At 42.0% G+C, this 16,193-nt stretch overlaps 1 protein-coding gene across 2 annotated transcripts in view; it reads right to left on the minus strand.

Moving 5' to 3' along the window:
* Window positions 1-16,193, minus strand: part of LIMCH1 (LIM and calponin homology domains 1) — a 245,906-nt gene that overhangs the window by 114,346 nt on the left and 115,367 nt on the right. For both annotated transcript variants that reach the window (XM_021706459.1, XM_021706456.1), the window contains one exon: window positions 6,143-6,249. The gene's annotated coding sequence lies outside the window, so the exon portion shown is untranslated. Of the gene's footprint in view, window positions 1-6,142; window positions 6,250-16,193 lie in introns of those variants that run through there.

Below are 16,193 nucleotides of genomic sequence, written 5' to 3' on the forward strand. Positions count from 1 at the left end.
GTCTGGGCGACAGAGTGAGACTCCAACTCAAAAAAACAAACAAAACAAAACAAAACAAAAGAATAGAGAACATAAAACTTTTTCTGCACTGAGAATAAAAGTTTACTGACTAAAATTGTGATCTAGTGCTAAAAATTTATGCTTGGTACATAGTAGGAGCTCACAAAATATTTGTTGAATGACTTCCACATTATAGTCAGTTATGTGAAAATGCTTCCGAACTCGCGGGACTCGCCTGGGCAACTTGGCAAGACCTCATCTCGACAATAAATCAAAAATTAGCTGGGCGTGGTTGCGTGAACCTGTAATTCCAGCTACCTGGAAGGCTGAGGCGGAAGGATCCCCAGAGGCCAGCAGGTTGAGGCTGCGGTGGCCGGGAGCATGCCACTGCACTCCAGTCTGGGTGACAGAGTGAGACTCCAACTCAAAAAAAAAAAAAAAGAAAAAGAAAAAGAAAATGCTTCCACATTTTCACAGGTCAGACACTCGGGAGCACCATGAAGCCTTCCCGCATTTTTGTTCAATTGCCTTGATTCCCCAGAATGATGCTAGCTGCCTGCTTTCCAGATTATGTTTCCAATTCCCATCAAGGTCGTCTGGCATCCATTACAGGTAGAATTCACTAAATTACACACACGGTAAGCATTCACTGGCTTTCCTCTTTTTTTTTTTTTTGTCTACTCAAGTTACTTCTCAAAAAAAAAAAGTTGGCCGGGCTTGGTGGCTCAGCCTGTAATCCCAGCGCTTTGGGAGGCCAAGGTGAATGGATTGCCTGAGCCCGCGGGTTTGAGACCCACCTGGGCCACTTGGCGAGACCTCATCTCTACAATAAATCAAAAATTAGCCTGGCGTGGTAGCGCTCACCTGAAGTTCCAGCTACTTGAAAGGCTGAGGCGGAAGGATCGCCGGAGCCCAGCAGGTCGAGGCTGCGGTGGCAGGGAGCGGCCACTGCATTCCAGCCTGAGTGACAGAGTGAGACTCCAACTCAAAAAAAAAAAAAAGTTAAGAAAAAGGCCTATAATGAAAGTTAAACTAAAGCGTATTTTTAAATTAATTGTTTTATTTTAGATTCGGGGGTACACATGCATATTCGCTACATGAACAAATTGTGTTGTGGTGGGGGTTGGTTCTCAGGTGACACAATCCCCAGATAGTGAATATTGTACCCCATAGGGAGTTTCTGAACCTTAGTCTCCTTCCCCTCCCCCCTTATTAGCATCCCCCAGTGTATTATTTTCATCTTTGTGACCATTTAGCTTCCACATACGAGATGAGTGAGAGCATGTGGGGCTTGTTTTTCTATTTCTGAGTCAATGTACACCATGGAATACTACACAGCCATAAAAAGAAAAATAAAATCATGTCCTTTGCAGCAACATGGATGGGACTAAGGAGTATTTTTTTCTCCTTTCCTGCCAGGAGTATTTTTAAAAAGACAATTTCAGTGCCAGATGCAGTGGCTCACACTTATAATCCCAGCACTTTGGGAGGCTGTGGTGGGAGGATTGCTTAAGCCCAGGAGTTTGAGACCAGCCTGGGCAACATAGTGAGACCTCATTTCTACAAAAACATCAAAAAATTAGCTGGGTGTGGTGGTGTGAGCCTGTAGTCCCGGCTACTTGGGAAGCTGAGGCAGAAGGAGCTCTTGAGTCCAGGAGGTCGAGGCTGTGGCGAACTGTGATCATGCCACTGCACTCCAGCCTGGGCAACAGAGTGATATTCTAACTCCAAAAAAAGACATTTTCAGAAAAGCGTCAGATATCCTGTGCGGATGCACCCTGCATCCACCCTTGCTGCTTTCGCCATTCATGCTGCAATGGGGTGCTTTCTATGTCTGCTGTTGCCTTGCTCACCTCTCCAAGAGGAGAACAGTGAAATTCAGCAGCTCAACTTTAGTTAACAACATCTGCGTATTTTCCAAATGCTCTCTGGACAGTGCCAAGTTAAACTAGTGTCACTTCCTGAAAAGCTGCGAAGCCCTTAGTTCTTTCCCTACCCGACTCCTCACTAGAACTGGAAACAACTTTCTTTCTTTTTCTTTTTTTTTTTTTTTGAGTTGGAGTCTCACTCGGTCACCCAGACTGGAGTGCAGTGGCCACTTCCGGCCACCACAGCCTCGCCTCCTGGGCTCCAGCAATCCTTCCGCGTCAGCCTTCCGAGTAGCTGGAATTACAGGTATGTGCTACCACGCCCGGCTGATTTTTTGATTTATTGTAGAGATGAGGTCTCGCCAAGTTGTCCAGGCGTGTCTCGAACCCGCGGACTCAGGCAATCCACTCACCTCAGCCTCCCAAAGGCGCGGGATTACAGGCTGAGCCACTGAGCCCGGCTGGAAACAACTTTCTAAGTGCCATAAATAAATTCAGGGCATAATGTTTAATATGCAAATCTTTATGTTCTTCTAAATACTCATACAGTGAAATAATTTTTCTCCATCACGATTCCAAGTCAATATCCTGTCCAGTTTGGGGACCGTCCTATGCTCTACCTTCATCCCTACTCACTGCCCGTCAACCACATTGGTTACTTTTTCTTTCAAACGTGAAGCTTGGTCCTCTTTCCCAGCCTCTGCCCTAAATGCCCTCAGAGATCTTCACCTGGCCAATTCTTATTTCCCATTTGTGTGTCAGCCCTCCACCCTCAGCTGAAGTGCTCTCGCTTCAGAGAGGTCACCCTTGGCCACCACAAGAGGAGCCACAATCTTTCACATCTCTCTATTTTATTCTCTTCTCAGCACTTTCTACTTCCTGTGACTATCTTCTTTATTTATTTGCTCCTCATTTCTTGACACTGAAATGTCAATTCCTCATGAGCAGAAGACTTGTCTTGCTCATTCCCTTTCTCTAGCGATGAAAAGTATCTGCCACATAGGAACTGCCCAGCGAATGTTTGTTGTATGAATGAATGAATCAACGAGAAACAGAATAGAAAAGGGGAATGGGATAGAAAAGTATTGCCTAAAGAAACTAACAGTGCTCAAGGGAAGAAAAACCTCATAAAGGAAGAAAATGAGGAGAAATGCTGAAGGGGAGATAGATAGAAAGACAGGATAAAGAAGGAAGGGAAGGCAGAGGGAAGAAAAGGAGACAGAGGAAAGAAGAAGGAAAATTCACAAGAACAGGAAAAGAGGGAGGTGGTGCAGTAATTAGGAAGGCACTGTGTCCATGTGTCACCTGCCTAAGTGATTTTTTCCCCTTTAGCTTGCTTCCTGTATCTTTGAATTATAGGCTCTTTCTTTAGAAATAGGTTGTCCCATCTTGCCAGTTCTGCACTGAGCAAGATTTTCCTACAGCCATACCTGCGAAAACATTCTGTCCAATTTCATTTTGTAGAAGAAGGAACAGGGTCTAAGGAACAAGGAACTTAACCAGAATCATAGATCTATGGAGTAACAGACCCAAGGCCAGACCCCCGACTTCCTGATGCCCAGTTTTTTGTAGAAAAGTCATCAAGGTGTACGTGTTCCGAATTTCTAAAACTAATCCATCCCAAAATTCTCCTGGTTTCCCTAATATATTGATTTTAAATGACTTTAAAAAACAACAACAAAAAAAGAATCCTGGCCAGGCATGGTAGCTCATGACTGTAATCCCAGCACTTTGGGAGGCCAGGGTGGGAGGATTGCTTGAGCCCAGGAGTTTGAGACCTGGGCAACATAGCGAGACCTTGTCTCTACAAAAAAATAAAATAATTAGCTGGGTGTGGAGGCACTCACCTACTTTCAGCTACTTGGGAGGCTGAGAAGGGAGGATCACCTAAGCCTAGGAGGTCAAGGCTGCTATAAGCCATGATCATGCCATTGCACTCCAGCCTGGGAGACAGAGTGAGACCCCAACTTAAAAAAATAAAATAAAAAAGGAATGCAGCTGCAGACACTATCAAAGTGAACTTTCCTTCACCCTCCAAGCAATGTGTGTGTGTGACTAATTATTACCTACAACATTGCACATTTATTATCGTTTCTGGTCACTTGCCACCCAGGTGAAGCTATGAATGTGAGATGAGGCAGAACCTAAAACAATTTCCTAAAATGAGCAGTGATATATAGAGGATGGATTTAGGTACAGTCATAAATGGAGCATGTGATGACTAAGATGAGGTTTATAGTTGTTCCCATATTCAAATATCCTAATTTTATGCTGTTATTTTTTCGCTTAACTAAAATTTTTCCATAAGAAATATTAAAGAGTGGCACATTGACAACAGAGAAGTAATTTTAGATCATAAATCATGGCCGACTCTCCCTTATTTCTGGACATGAATCATAAAATCCAATATAAGCCCCAAACCTTATTTTATTCAGTGGTTTCCTTTTTTTCCTATTATTCCTCATTATTTTTTTAAAAATCAACATCAGCAAATAGTATAAAATTAACAGCTCTGAATTTTGGCTTCTCTCCCTTTTCTGTTCTTCCATGACTCCAAAAACAATCAAAAGAAGGAAAGACATAGTCTACAGTCCTTATTTATGTAAGTAGGCTTATTACTAAGGCATATCCATGTCAAACATTGTTTTGTCTAAAGTAGAAAATGTTTCATATGAAAGCAGTAGGGTCTAGAAAACTCCTAAAATGCAGGAAAGTTTTCTCTGCCATCTCATACCCTGGTCACAAGCTATCTCTTTTTTTCTTTTTCCTTTTTTTTTTGGAGTCAGAATCTCACTGTGTCTCTCAGGCTCTAGTGCAGTGGCATGCTCACAGCCGCTACAGCCTCGACCTGATGGGCTCAGGTTATCCTTCCGCCTCAGGCTTCTAAGTAGCTGGAAACATGGGTGCCACCATCCTGGCTAATTTTTTGATTTATTATAGAAACAAGATCCTGCCAATTTGCCTGGGCTGGTCTCGAACCTCTGGGCTTAGGTAATCCTATTGCCTCGGCCTCCCAACGTGCTGGGCTTACAGGCCTGAGCCACCATGTCTGGCACAAGCTATTTCTTTACACAAAATCCATTGCCTTTTCTTTTACTGTGACATTCTGCTCCAAGTATTCTTTGACCCCAAACAAGGATCACTAAGTAGATACAGTCTAAGTGCCAATGATCCATCTTCAAAGAACTTGATCACTGACACATATGAGGAAAGAGTTACAAATGTAAATGAAGAAGCGATTTCTCCATAATCTAATACCTGCATAGCAAACAGAGTTCAGATCTGTTTACCAGTTTGTGGTCTTCCAAGAGTCTATTCAAACGCCCAATTGGAGCCAAGAAAAGGTTTTTGTCCAACACACACAAATCCTGGGCTATTTCTCTCTTGCCTCTCTGTTAAACTTTACTTAATACTTTTCTCCTTCTCTTCAAAATTCTAACTCTATATGCATGATTTTTGCACTTGAAAGAAGTGTGTTTGATCAGAGCGAAAACTATACACAGAGGGAAGGCACAATGTGAGCTGTTTTGGAAGCTTGATTTTTATTTTATTAGGAATAATCAATTCTCTGTCTCTCTCTTTTTTTTTTTGAGTCAGAGTCTCACTCTGTTGCCCAGACTAGAGTGCAGTGGCACATTCCCAGCCACCGCAGCCTCGACCTGCTGGGCTCTGGCGATCCTTCTGCCTCAGCCTTCCAAGTAGCTGGCACTTACAGGCATGTGCTACCATGCCCAGTTAATTTATTTTATTTTTTGATTTTTTATTTTTTGAGTTGAAGTCTCACTCTGTCGCCCAGACTGGAGTGCAGTGGCCGCTCCCGGCCGCTGCAGCCTCAACCTGCTGGACTCCGGCGATCCTTCCACATCAGCCTTCCAAGTAGCTGGAACTACAGGCACGCGCTACCACGCCCAGCTAATTTTTTGATTTATTGTAGAGATGAGGTCTCACCAAGTTGCCCAGGCGTGTCTCGAACCCGCGGGCTCAGGCAATCCACTCACCTCAGCCTCCCAAAGCATGGGATTGCAGGCTGAGCCACCGAGCCCGGCTGAATTTTTTTGATTTATTGTAGAGATGAGGTTTCGCCAAGTTGCCCACATGGGTCTCGAACCTGCGGGCTCAGGCAATTCACTCACCTCGGCCTCCCAAACGCAGGATACAGGCTGAGCCACCGAGCCCGGCCAATTCTCTGTCTCTTAGAACTTACAGCATCATCACAAAATTGCAAATCAAACCATGAAAGAGGTTCCCTTGAACCTAAATCACACATTACTTACTTGACTGTTACTCTGTTGGCTGTATCCTGGAGGTCACTCGGGTCAAAAAGTTGAGATTCTTTAAGGCCGAGCTCTTTACAACCTCTCAAGAATAAGATAATGTTGTCCTGGAAGGAAGAAAAGAAATCCAAGTTTATATTTTCTTCGATTATCTTTATGAACCAGCTCCTCGCCTTAATGGTTCAAATTGCTATGGAGATGCCAGTCATCAAGGAAGGTAGGGTCAGGTCTAAGTCAGGGCTTGTTGCATTAAAAAAAAAAATACTTTGTTAGGAAATGCCAGAGTAAACAGACACTTCAAACTTTCAAACCCACAATTATACCAAATTCATTTTTTTCCATTTAGTTTGACACTTTTATATAAAACTGCAAGTAAAATGTAATTGAAAAGAAAAGCAGAGCATCGTTTGTGGGAATAGTGCTCAAAAAATAGGTATTTCTATAGCTCCAGAATCTTTTGTCCATGGCTTGCTGCCTAGAATCTGGTTCAAACTGAAATGTTTTTTACTTTTTTTTTTTTTTTTTGACTCAAAATCTCCTTCTGTTGCCCAGGCTGGAGTGTAGCACGCACATGGCTACTGCAGCCTTAAACTGCTGGACTCAGGCAATCCTTCTGCCTCAGATTTCTAAGTAGCTGGAACCACAAGCATGTGTCACCACGCCTGGTTAATTTTTTTGTTTGTTTGTTTGATTTGTTGTAGTGACAAGGTCTCGCCAAGTTGCCCAGGCTGGTCTTGAACCCCTGGCTCAGGCAATCTTCTCGCCTTGGCCTCCCAAAATGTTGGGATAACCATGCTCTACCAAACTGATATGTTTTTAAAAATAAGTTTTACTTTCCAAGAGGTTTTCTCATCTTCAGAAAGTTTTTCTTGTTAATTTTCTTGTTAAAATATTCTTCTAGAATATTTCCTTTTTGTATTTTACATCCTTTATGGGTTTTAACTGATGATAACATTTTGTGGACTATAAATTGAATTAAGTAAAAAAAAATCTAGACTTAATGAGAGGAGAAAAAAGGGGGCAGGAAAAAGCTTTTGAAAGTAATATAAAAGACTATTCTCAAAATGAAATTTTCTCCAGCAGGTACTGATCACTTTGAACTGGCAGGCACCATTGACAATTAAGGAGGGTTCTGGTCTTCATCTGTTGTGAGCACACATGGTTATGAAAGGGATTGCAAATTGCGGGGTATCCTCTTGGAACTCCAACATATTAGCTAAGAGTTTTATCGGTTATAAGCCTCTCATTGTGCTCTTCCTAAAATACTCTGGAGGTGTTAACTGACCCCATCGGTTACTGAAAAACGATGGGACAGGGAATGTTGGCTCCAGGAGCCAGGGATGGGAATCCATCTTCTGAATGCTGTAAGAAAGATACACAACAATCTGAAATACTAGTGGTGATTGCTGGATCATCTGTTCACCCAAGTGCAATTCAACAAAGTGAACAGAAAAGATAATATTTCCCAGTTACCCAGTGTGTAGGTAGGATTCTAAGTTCACTCCCAAGAATCCAGTCCCCTGAGGTGCATACCTCGTATAATTTTCTGTCCTTCAGTGCAAGTGGAAGTTGTGAATATGATGGGACATCACTCTGTGGTTGTGTCACTAACCACTAACCACTTGGCTTGGAGTTAACAGAAAGATTATCTGGTTGAGCCTGACTTAATCAGGGTTGCTTTTAGAAGAAGGTGAAGTCTGAATTCCTGCTGGCCATGAGTTCGAGGAGAGAAATTCTGTTAACAGCCCATGAGCTTAAAAGAAGCTCAGGATGCCCAGGTAGGCTCTCAGCCCTACTAGTACCTTGATTTCAAACCCCTGAGATCCTGAGCTAAGACTTCTGATACACAGATGTGAGATCAACAATGGGTGTTATTTTAAGATGCTAGGTTTATGGTCAAGTTTAATGCAGTAATAAAAAAATTAATACACCCACACTCAAAACAACAAGAACAATAGTAACAAGTAGCTAACCTTTCTCTGGCCCTTATTATTCACCATGTGTTTCTTCCGAGAACTTTATATATATAAACTCATTTGATTCCTGTACGACCTTATGGGCGATTTTTACAGGTGAAAGATATAAGGCACAGAATAATTAAACTGTCCCAAATCATACAGCCCACAAAGGATGGAGGTGCCGAACGACATGGTATACATGAGAAAGCCAAGCATAAAATCTGGGGTGGGTGCCAAAGGAAGATGAGGTTATGCAGGTGGGAGCTGATCATGGAGAGCCTTGAAGTCTGTGGAAGGCAGAGTGCAGGATGTCACAGGGAGGGCTGTATCTAGAAGTGAGAGCCCAGGTCTGTGGTGGAAGGAGACTGCTGGGGGTGGAGCCCAGGAGGAGGAAGACAGTGCAAAGGAAGGATTGATAAGAAACCTGGCAGGGAGGCCACGGAAGGGAGGCTACAATCTCACTCCCCCCACCACTAAGGGTGACTTCATCCCAGAATGTGTTGGCCCTGGTCTTTTCCTTAAATTTATTTATTTTTTATTTTTATAGAGGTGGGGTCTCACTATGTTACCCAAGCTGGTTTCAAACTCCTGGGTTCAAGCAATCTTCCTGTAATCTTCCTGTAATGCTGGGATTACAGGTGTGAGCCATTGCACCTGCCTACCCTGGTCTTTTTCAGCAGGTAAGAGGTGCCATCATTCCCAAGACCTCTTGTAGGCTGGCAATGAGCTGGTCATACCAAGTCTGAAATCACCCACACCCCCTCTAGTCTCTCTTTCAGTTACTTTCCACATTTTAAAATTATCAAATTTGGGAATTCCCTCCCACCCACTGAGTGCTACAGTTTTCCACTTTCTCAGCAATATATTTCCACTGATTAACTTTATCTGAGGAAAGAAAGAAAAAAGAAGCAAGGAAAGAAGAAGGGGGGTGACATTGAGTCCTTTTTAAAGGACCCAGATTTTCTACTTGTACATTGATCATCCTGTTATGAAATTTAAATAAAACATCTTTCCTTCTTAAAAAGGTATTTTGTCCCAGTATTTCAGTTTTCTGATATACATTGTTTTGGGTTCATTTTCAATTCTTTTTTTTCTGCAGTTACTTTTATCACACAAACATATCCATGTATCACTGAACTTAGTTCTGCCAATCATGTCGGTCCTACTTGCTTCCAGATCTAACCCCTAGTCTTACAAAATTTGTCTTTACCAGTACTCAGACCTCCACACATCCCTTCCCAGATGTAGCAAAATCAAAAGTCCCTTCTCTCTGCAACTTTGCTTTTCTTTTTGCCAGTGGAAGAAGCTGTTGCAACATGACAAGCATGTGTGGGTGTTCATTTGATACATTTACTTGTAAATGATTGGTTATAAAAATGAGGTAAAAGTAGAAGGAATAAAAGTCACCTAATTTATGATTGTTAGCATCTTTATGCACACATATTGTGATAAAAAGTATATGATATGGTACTGCTGAAAGCTGGAAAAAATATTTTGCCAATATGAGGCTCAAAGCTCACTGATAAATTCTTTTTAAAAAAGGTTTTAAAGGTTTTTATTTACTATTCTTAAGTCAAGAAAGTAGGTTAAAGATTGGTAAAGGATTCAGATATCAGAAGACCATTATAGCGAATTATGTTCAGCATTTTATAATATAAACTAAACACTTGTAGCTTACATATAACAAGTATTTGCCATGTTCCTGGTCTGTTTTAAGCATATTTTGTTCTCAAAACAACCACAAGCAGCAGGCACTGTCAATGGAAGGTTATGTACCATACGCCGTCACCCAGCTAAGTCTGCCTCCAATTAACTCCAACCAGCAGAAGGCAATCGGGGTTCTCCTGATGTGAAAAATCTAAGTCTGAAAAGTGGCAATTCCTTTTCCAAGTTTCCAGGTACCTTATTCTTATTCAACCTTCCTGAAATTTCCATTTTAATTTTTTTCTTGTCTTTTTCTCTGTGGGTTTCTCCTTCCTGTCTGCCTCCCACCAGCACAAATACACACATACATGCACCTTCTTTGATTACTTGGCTCCAAGACTAAAAAAGCACCACTAATTCTAGCCCTTGAAGGATCTCGAAGACACCAAATTCATAAAAGGGTGTGTCCCTCACTTGCAATTCTACGTTTCAGGAACAGCACACAAACGCTTAAACTATTCAATGAGGCAACTCCCAACCAAAGACAGTGACCAGTACAGATGTCCATGTGAGTCTTTTTTGATTGACCTGGAAGCTCTGAGTGTTTCCTGCCCAGAGGAAAGCAAAGGATGGGTGCTGGTGCTCTCTAGGAATCATCCGAGGCCACAATAAAGGATAAGACGTGCGACAAGCATGGTCCCACAAGAGGTACATGATTGTGGCATCCCAGATTCTCAAGAAGGTGCTCTTCCTATATACATGCCAGACGCACACACCCACCCTCAAGTGCCATGCTATATTTGACACACAGCCTGCAAACACAAAAGCTTTGTGTTGCCAGCCAGTCCAAACAATTTGGGCTGAAAGATTTAAATAACTGCAGGTCTGTTTCCAGCTCTTTGCTACAACCTAATGATGCTGGAAGGGAGCCAGGCCCCAGGCAGGAGAAAAGCCAGAAGGAAGAGCTACCCGGCCAAGAGCTGACAAGGGCAACCACCGGAGCAAACGAGAAGGACTGTGCCTTTAATTACATAAAATGCATCCTGCGAATTCTCATTTGCCTTGCTCTTCACACCAGGATTTTTCCACATTTGCAATTTCAAGTAAAACCCACATCTTAGTGTAATTTCAAGCAGTGTGTCTCAATCTTAAGGGAGAAGAAGTGGGAGCCATGGCTTTACTACAATGGCTATTATATTTAGCTTTTACTAACATAGAGCCGACAAACCCATGAAGTCTCAGGAACCATTATGAGAAAGTTTTAAAGAATTATTCAAAAAGAATCAATGTCATGAAAAAAATGAAAATCAGCGATCAAAGAAATATCATGATCAAATGCAACGTATGACCTTTGATCGGATCCTAGATCCACAAAGAAAAAAATAAGTATGCTTGTAAAAGTCAAATTTAAATACAAACTGTATATCGTTGAGTGAATGTTAATTTTCTTAGGTGGGATGATGATATTTCGTTCATATAAGAAAATGTCTATTTTTAAGCATACATAGGAATTATTTAGGTGTGATTTATCATAATGTTGGTAATGTAACTTTCAGATGGTTCCAGAAAAAGTGTATGTATACACATATTTGCTAATGGTGGGGGGAGAGGAGGGAGATTGTGAATATATCTGTGGACAGAGAGATAAGGCAAATATGGCAAAATATTAACAAGTGATGAATCTAGGTCACAGATCAGTTAACTTCTCTGCAAAGGGTCAGATAGGAAATATTTTAGGCCTTTCTTTGTTAAAAGAACTCAACACTGTTGTTGAAATCAGATCTGGTGTAAATGAGTGTACATGTCTGTATTCCAATAAACTTTACTTACAAAAGCAGATCTCGGGTTCAATTTGGTAAACAGGCTGGAGTCAGCTGACTCTGTTCTAGGTGAAGGCACTCAATTATTTGACATATCATTTTTTCAACTTTTCTGTACATTTGAAAATTTTCCCCAAAACAGTCATTCTTAAATTTTAAAAATTAAAAAAAAAAAATGGAAAGGTTCTTATATTTATAAAAATATACTCAACCAGGTAGGGTTGTGACTTCAGTGGCAGAATCAACTTCACAAAACTTAAGGAAAAACGGTTGTGCCCTCTGAGACAACCAGCAAAATGTCACTGTAATAAATGCTCACGTGCTCCTAATAGAAAGTTACCTTTTCTGGCTAACTGGAAAGTACTGTAACATGAGCTTCAGTTCAACAGAGAAACATAATATAAAGTCCCTAAAAGAGTCCATTTTGTACCAGGCTAATATTAGTATATGGATTTATATCACTGTTTATGTAACTCCTATACATTAAACCCTCCCCCTTGTTCACGGCCCAATAGTTTCCCATTTCATTAATTTGTGGACCTGACCTAGGTAGGAGAACCTTCCCCAGGGGCCATGGTTGGGACGTGAGCCTGTCGCCCACCCAGAACCTCTGACTCTGAAGAAGTCTTGGCACCTGGCACCTTCTCCTTTCCCTTCTCACTCCAAAGGCAAGATGAGGGAATGGCCAAATCCCCCAAGCCGGTCTCTACCCCTAGAGTGTAGCAGAGGCCCTACATGTAATAAGTGCTCACTAAATATTTACATACATTTAATACAATGTGCTAGGGACTCTTCTAGGTACTTACTGAATAAAACAAAATTCCTTAACCTTTATAACCCATCAAACACCTGGATTTGTTCAAGATATACGTGAGCAGAGGTCTGACATCAGAAAATGGAAATGAGAGAAGGGAAGATATATCAAGGATCACAGCATGGTAGCTTTTCCAGTAAGAGTCCCAACTTCAGTTGCTTATCAGCTACTCATATGTGTCTTTTCCTATCCTCGGATTTCTAATTGGTAAGGTGGGGGATGCTATCAATCTGGTAGAGATGTCAGAATTACAGAAAATATACACTAAGGATGCAGCCCAGAGTCTGGCACCTTCTAGACACTCATTATATGAAGTTATTATGATGGCATTCTTGTCCACTCAGGAGGAATGATGGAGAAAAGTGTGTCCATCTAATGAAAACAGGCACCCTGTGCCCATGCAGCCCTTGCCCGTTCCATGGAAGATGGTAGAAAGAAAAAAAAAAGGTAGTTGCTGCTATTGTTATTTAACTGTTATGTATTTTTTTGTTTTTGAGTCAGAGTCTCGCTCTGTTGCCTAGGCTGGAGGGCAGTAGCACAATCACAGTTCATGGCAGCCTCAATCCGTTGGGCTCAGGCAATCCTCCTGCCTTAACCTTCCAAGTAGTAGGGACTAAAGGCATGCACTATCAAGGCTAGCTAATGTTTCTATTATTTTTTGTTGTTGTTGAGACTTTTTTGTTGCTTAAGTTGGTCTCGAAATCCTGGGCTCAGGCAATCCTCCAGTCTCAGCTTCCCAAAGTGCTGGGATTACAGGAGTGAGCCACCATGACTGACCTGTTATTAACTGCAAACTTGGTACTTTTATACAGACAGCCTCAAACGTAGGAGCAGGGTCTGTACCAAAAGTTCATTTATAACGCAGCTGCTTGTGATTATCCCACAGAAAAAATCCTTGCATGGAGGTTCCCAGTCCAGACCAGAAACACCTCCTTAATCCCAAGTGTATATGAAAGAGAGTACTAATTACGTTATAGAACCTAAAAGGTGAGCAGAACATTTCAGTGGGAAAATGTATTCAGAAATGCAAGGCTCATCTCCTCTTGCTGCAGTCGGATCAAGAATCCCAGCAGCTTTGGACCACAGAAATTTCCTTTGCCATGGCGGTGCTTATGGAGGGAGGTTCAGGGACAGGAGGAAAGGTGAGTTGGGACTTCATTCCAGAGTAGCCCCTGAGACATCCCAGCATAGCCTCCTCATCCAGGCCTCTCTCCCTCTTTCCTCCAGAAGGCAAGAACCAGTGTGCCACCTTGTCCCTTCCTCCAGTTGTCATTTCCATCTGCAAAAGGGTATCTCTCTTCTCTGGATCCATTGCAGAGAACTAGCAGCCCTCTGACTCTGGGACAGGCCCCTATGATTTGGTGCTTCTCTATGGAAACCAGATGGGGAGTGAGAGACTTCTTTCTGTGCCCAATCTCTCTGGTTTTTGTTCTCTTACACCAATGGGGAAAGATCAACATGGTAGTGGATTTGGGTTCACAGAAAATGGAGGGTTTCAGATGAATTCAGACACCTCTACTGCCAGGTGTTTAAAATGCAATATCCTGGGGTGCCAAAAAAATGTATGCACATTTTAAGCGAGTTTATCTATGTATGACTTTTTGAAGTTGAATTGAATGACTGTAGCAATGTATAGTAGGACCTTTGCTTAAAAGATGGCATTCATCAAATGAATGCTAGCATCACCATGTGACAGGCAGGATGGTCAAAGAAAATGGTGGAAGCATGGTTGTCATTTGAGGAGCACAACTGGTATTTGAAATTTGGAACATTGTGGAAGGACAACGACAATGGAGGCGTGAGAACTCAACAGAACTTCTGTCACGTCGAACAACTGCACATATTCGTGATAAGTTTGAGACAAGGCAAGATCCGGGTGGCTTTGTACAGCAAGTCCTGCAGGGGTCACCATCATCAGAAGTGTTTGGACAGTGATGGTAACCACTCTAAACACCTCTTGTAATTGCAGAAGTCAGCTGTGACTTGAATTCATCTTTTCTTATTGGTATATATTGAGTATTTTAATTTTAATAAAGTTTTTTCTTTCTTAAAATGTGTATGCTTTTTTGGCACCCTCTATGAATGTGTGTGGGGTGTGTGTGTGCGTGTGTGTTTGTGTGTGTGTGTGTAAAGAGAGCACACCAAAAATGTATATCCATTTTAAGAAAGAAAAAACTATATTAAAATTATAGATGAGTACAATTCATGTTTGACTTCTACACTTAGAAGAAGTGCTCAAAGTAGTTACCATCAGCATCCAGACACTTCCGATTATGGGAAACTAAAAGTAATACATAGATAGCATCTCTTAAAATGTGCATACATTTTTTGCACCCCCAGTATATAAAGCTTCCATAAAGTTTTATAAGTTAAAAGACTAGATGGAAAATATCAAAATGTAAGTTGGGAGTACCTCTGGGATATTTATCATTTAACAATTTTCTAGAATAAATATTTGCTTTAAAAATCTTAATAAAGATCTGCAAGTATCTCATTGAAGACCCAGATCTTGTTAACAAATCAATAACTAACATTCATGTAATTTTCTATTCTACCTTTAAGACTTTTTTTTTTAAAACATGGTTTCGGTTCAGTTTTCTATATTAGAAGCAAACTCCCTTGAACAGAAATGCAATTAAGAAACTCAGAACTTAAGGAATACATTACCAAAATATCTCCAGGAACTTACCCTGCAATTACTAGAATCTGGGGATTTCCTGTACCTGCCGTGTGTTCACAGTTGCTGCCCCAGCCTGTGTGGGTAACAGCCAAACTCCAGACTGGCTGACGTCCAACAGCAATCAGTACTCGCCAGACTTGCAATGCCTTTTTACTTGCCAGGAGCACTTAATGAGGATACCAGCTCTGCCACTGAGAGGACTGAGCAACTCATTCTGCCCGAGGGGAATCCTGGGGACGTTTGACCCAGAAGGTGGTGACTGGGTGGCTGCTTGAAGCATAAGTAAAAATGTTATGGAAGGGAAATAAGCAGAAGCAAGGTAGGTTAGAGAGAGAGAAGGGGAGGTTGGGAGGGAAAGAGAGCTCCGAAAGGTAAGACTGGGGATGGCTGTGTGTTCCCTGCTAAAGATCTGGACTGTTCACTAGGCAGTGGGGAAACAAGGCCAGTTCAGGAGAATGGGAAGGAGGGTCAGGTCTGTCTGGTCTGTGGGAGAGAACACTGAACGAGGATGGGATTCTTTTTTTTTTTTTTTTTTTTTTGAGTTGGAGTCTGTCTGTCACCTAGACTGGAGTGCAGTGGCCGCTCCCGGCCACCGCAGCCTCGCCTGCTGGGTTCCGGCAATCCTTTCTCCTCAGCCTTCCAAGTGGAGGATGGGATCCTTGTAAGAGGCTATGACAAGGTCTCAGGAAGGGCCCACCCAATGTGGGAGAATGCAAGCACCTTTCTTTGGCCTGGCCACCGAGAGGATTTAGGAGGAGAGGACAAGGGGAAGGAGGGGATTCAGGTAATGTTAAGGTTTTTCGCCACTGAGAGCAGCCTAAGGAATGGGTGAAAGAGGAGAGGAAGGAACAGGAGGAAAAGCGTTTATAGAAAGGGAAGTCAATTAAATTGCGAGCATTCTGTATTTGTCAGTCACAGCTCATGGGCACTTACAAGTCTCGATAACTAAGTTCATGAAATCATCCTAGAAAAAGGGCTACATACCTCATTGCTGAATATCACCTTTGAAGTACTCCCCTTGGGAAACTATGCACCAATGCCAGTGCCTAGTCCACCTGTCAAATCAATTTTGGAACTCTTTTTCTGGAATGACCATCAGCGCTGCCATCGTATTATCCTTGATGTCCTGAATGTC

This window comes from Carlito syrichta, unplaced genomic scaffold (assembly GCF_000164805.1).
Source record: "Carlito syrichta isolate Samal-C Ts95f unplaced genomic scaffold, Tarsius_syrichta-2.0.1 Scaffold315593, whole genome shotgun sequence".
Classification (NCBI taxonomy): domain Eukaryota; kingdom Metazoa; phylum Chordata; class Mammalia; order Primates; family Tarsiidae; genus Carlito; species Carlito syrichta.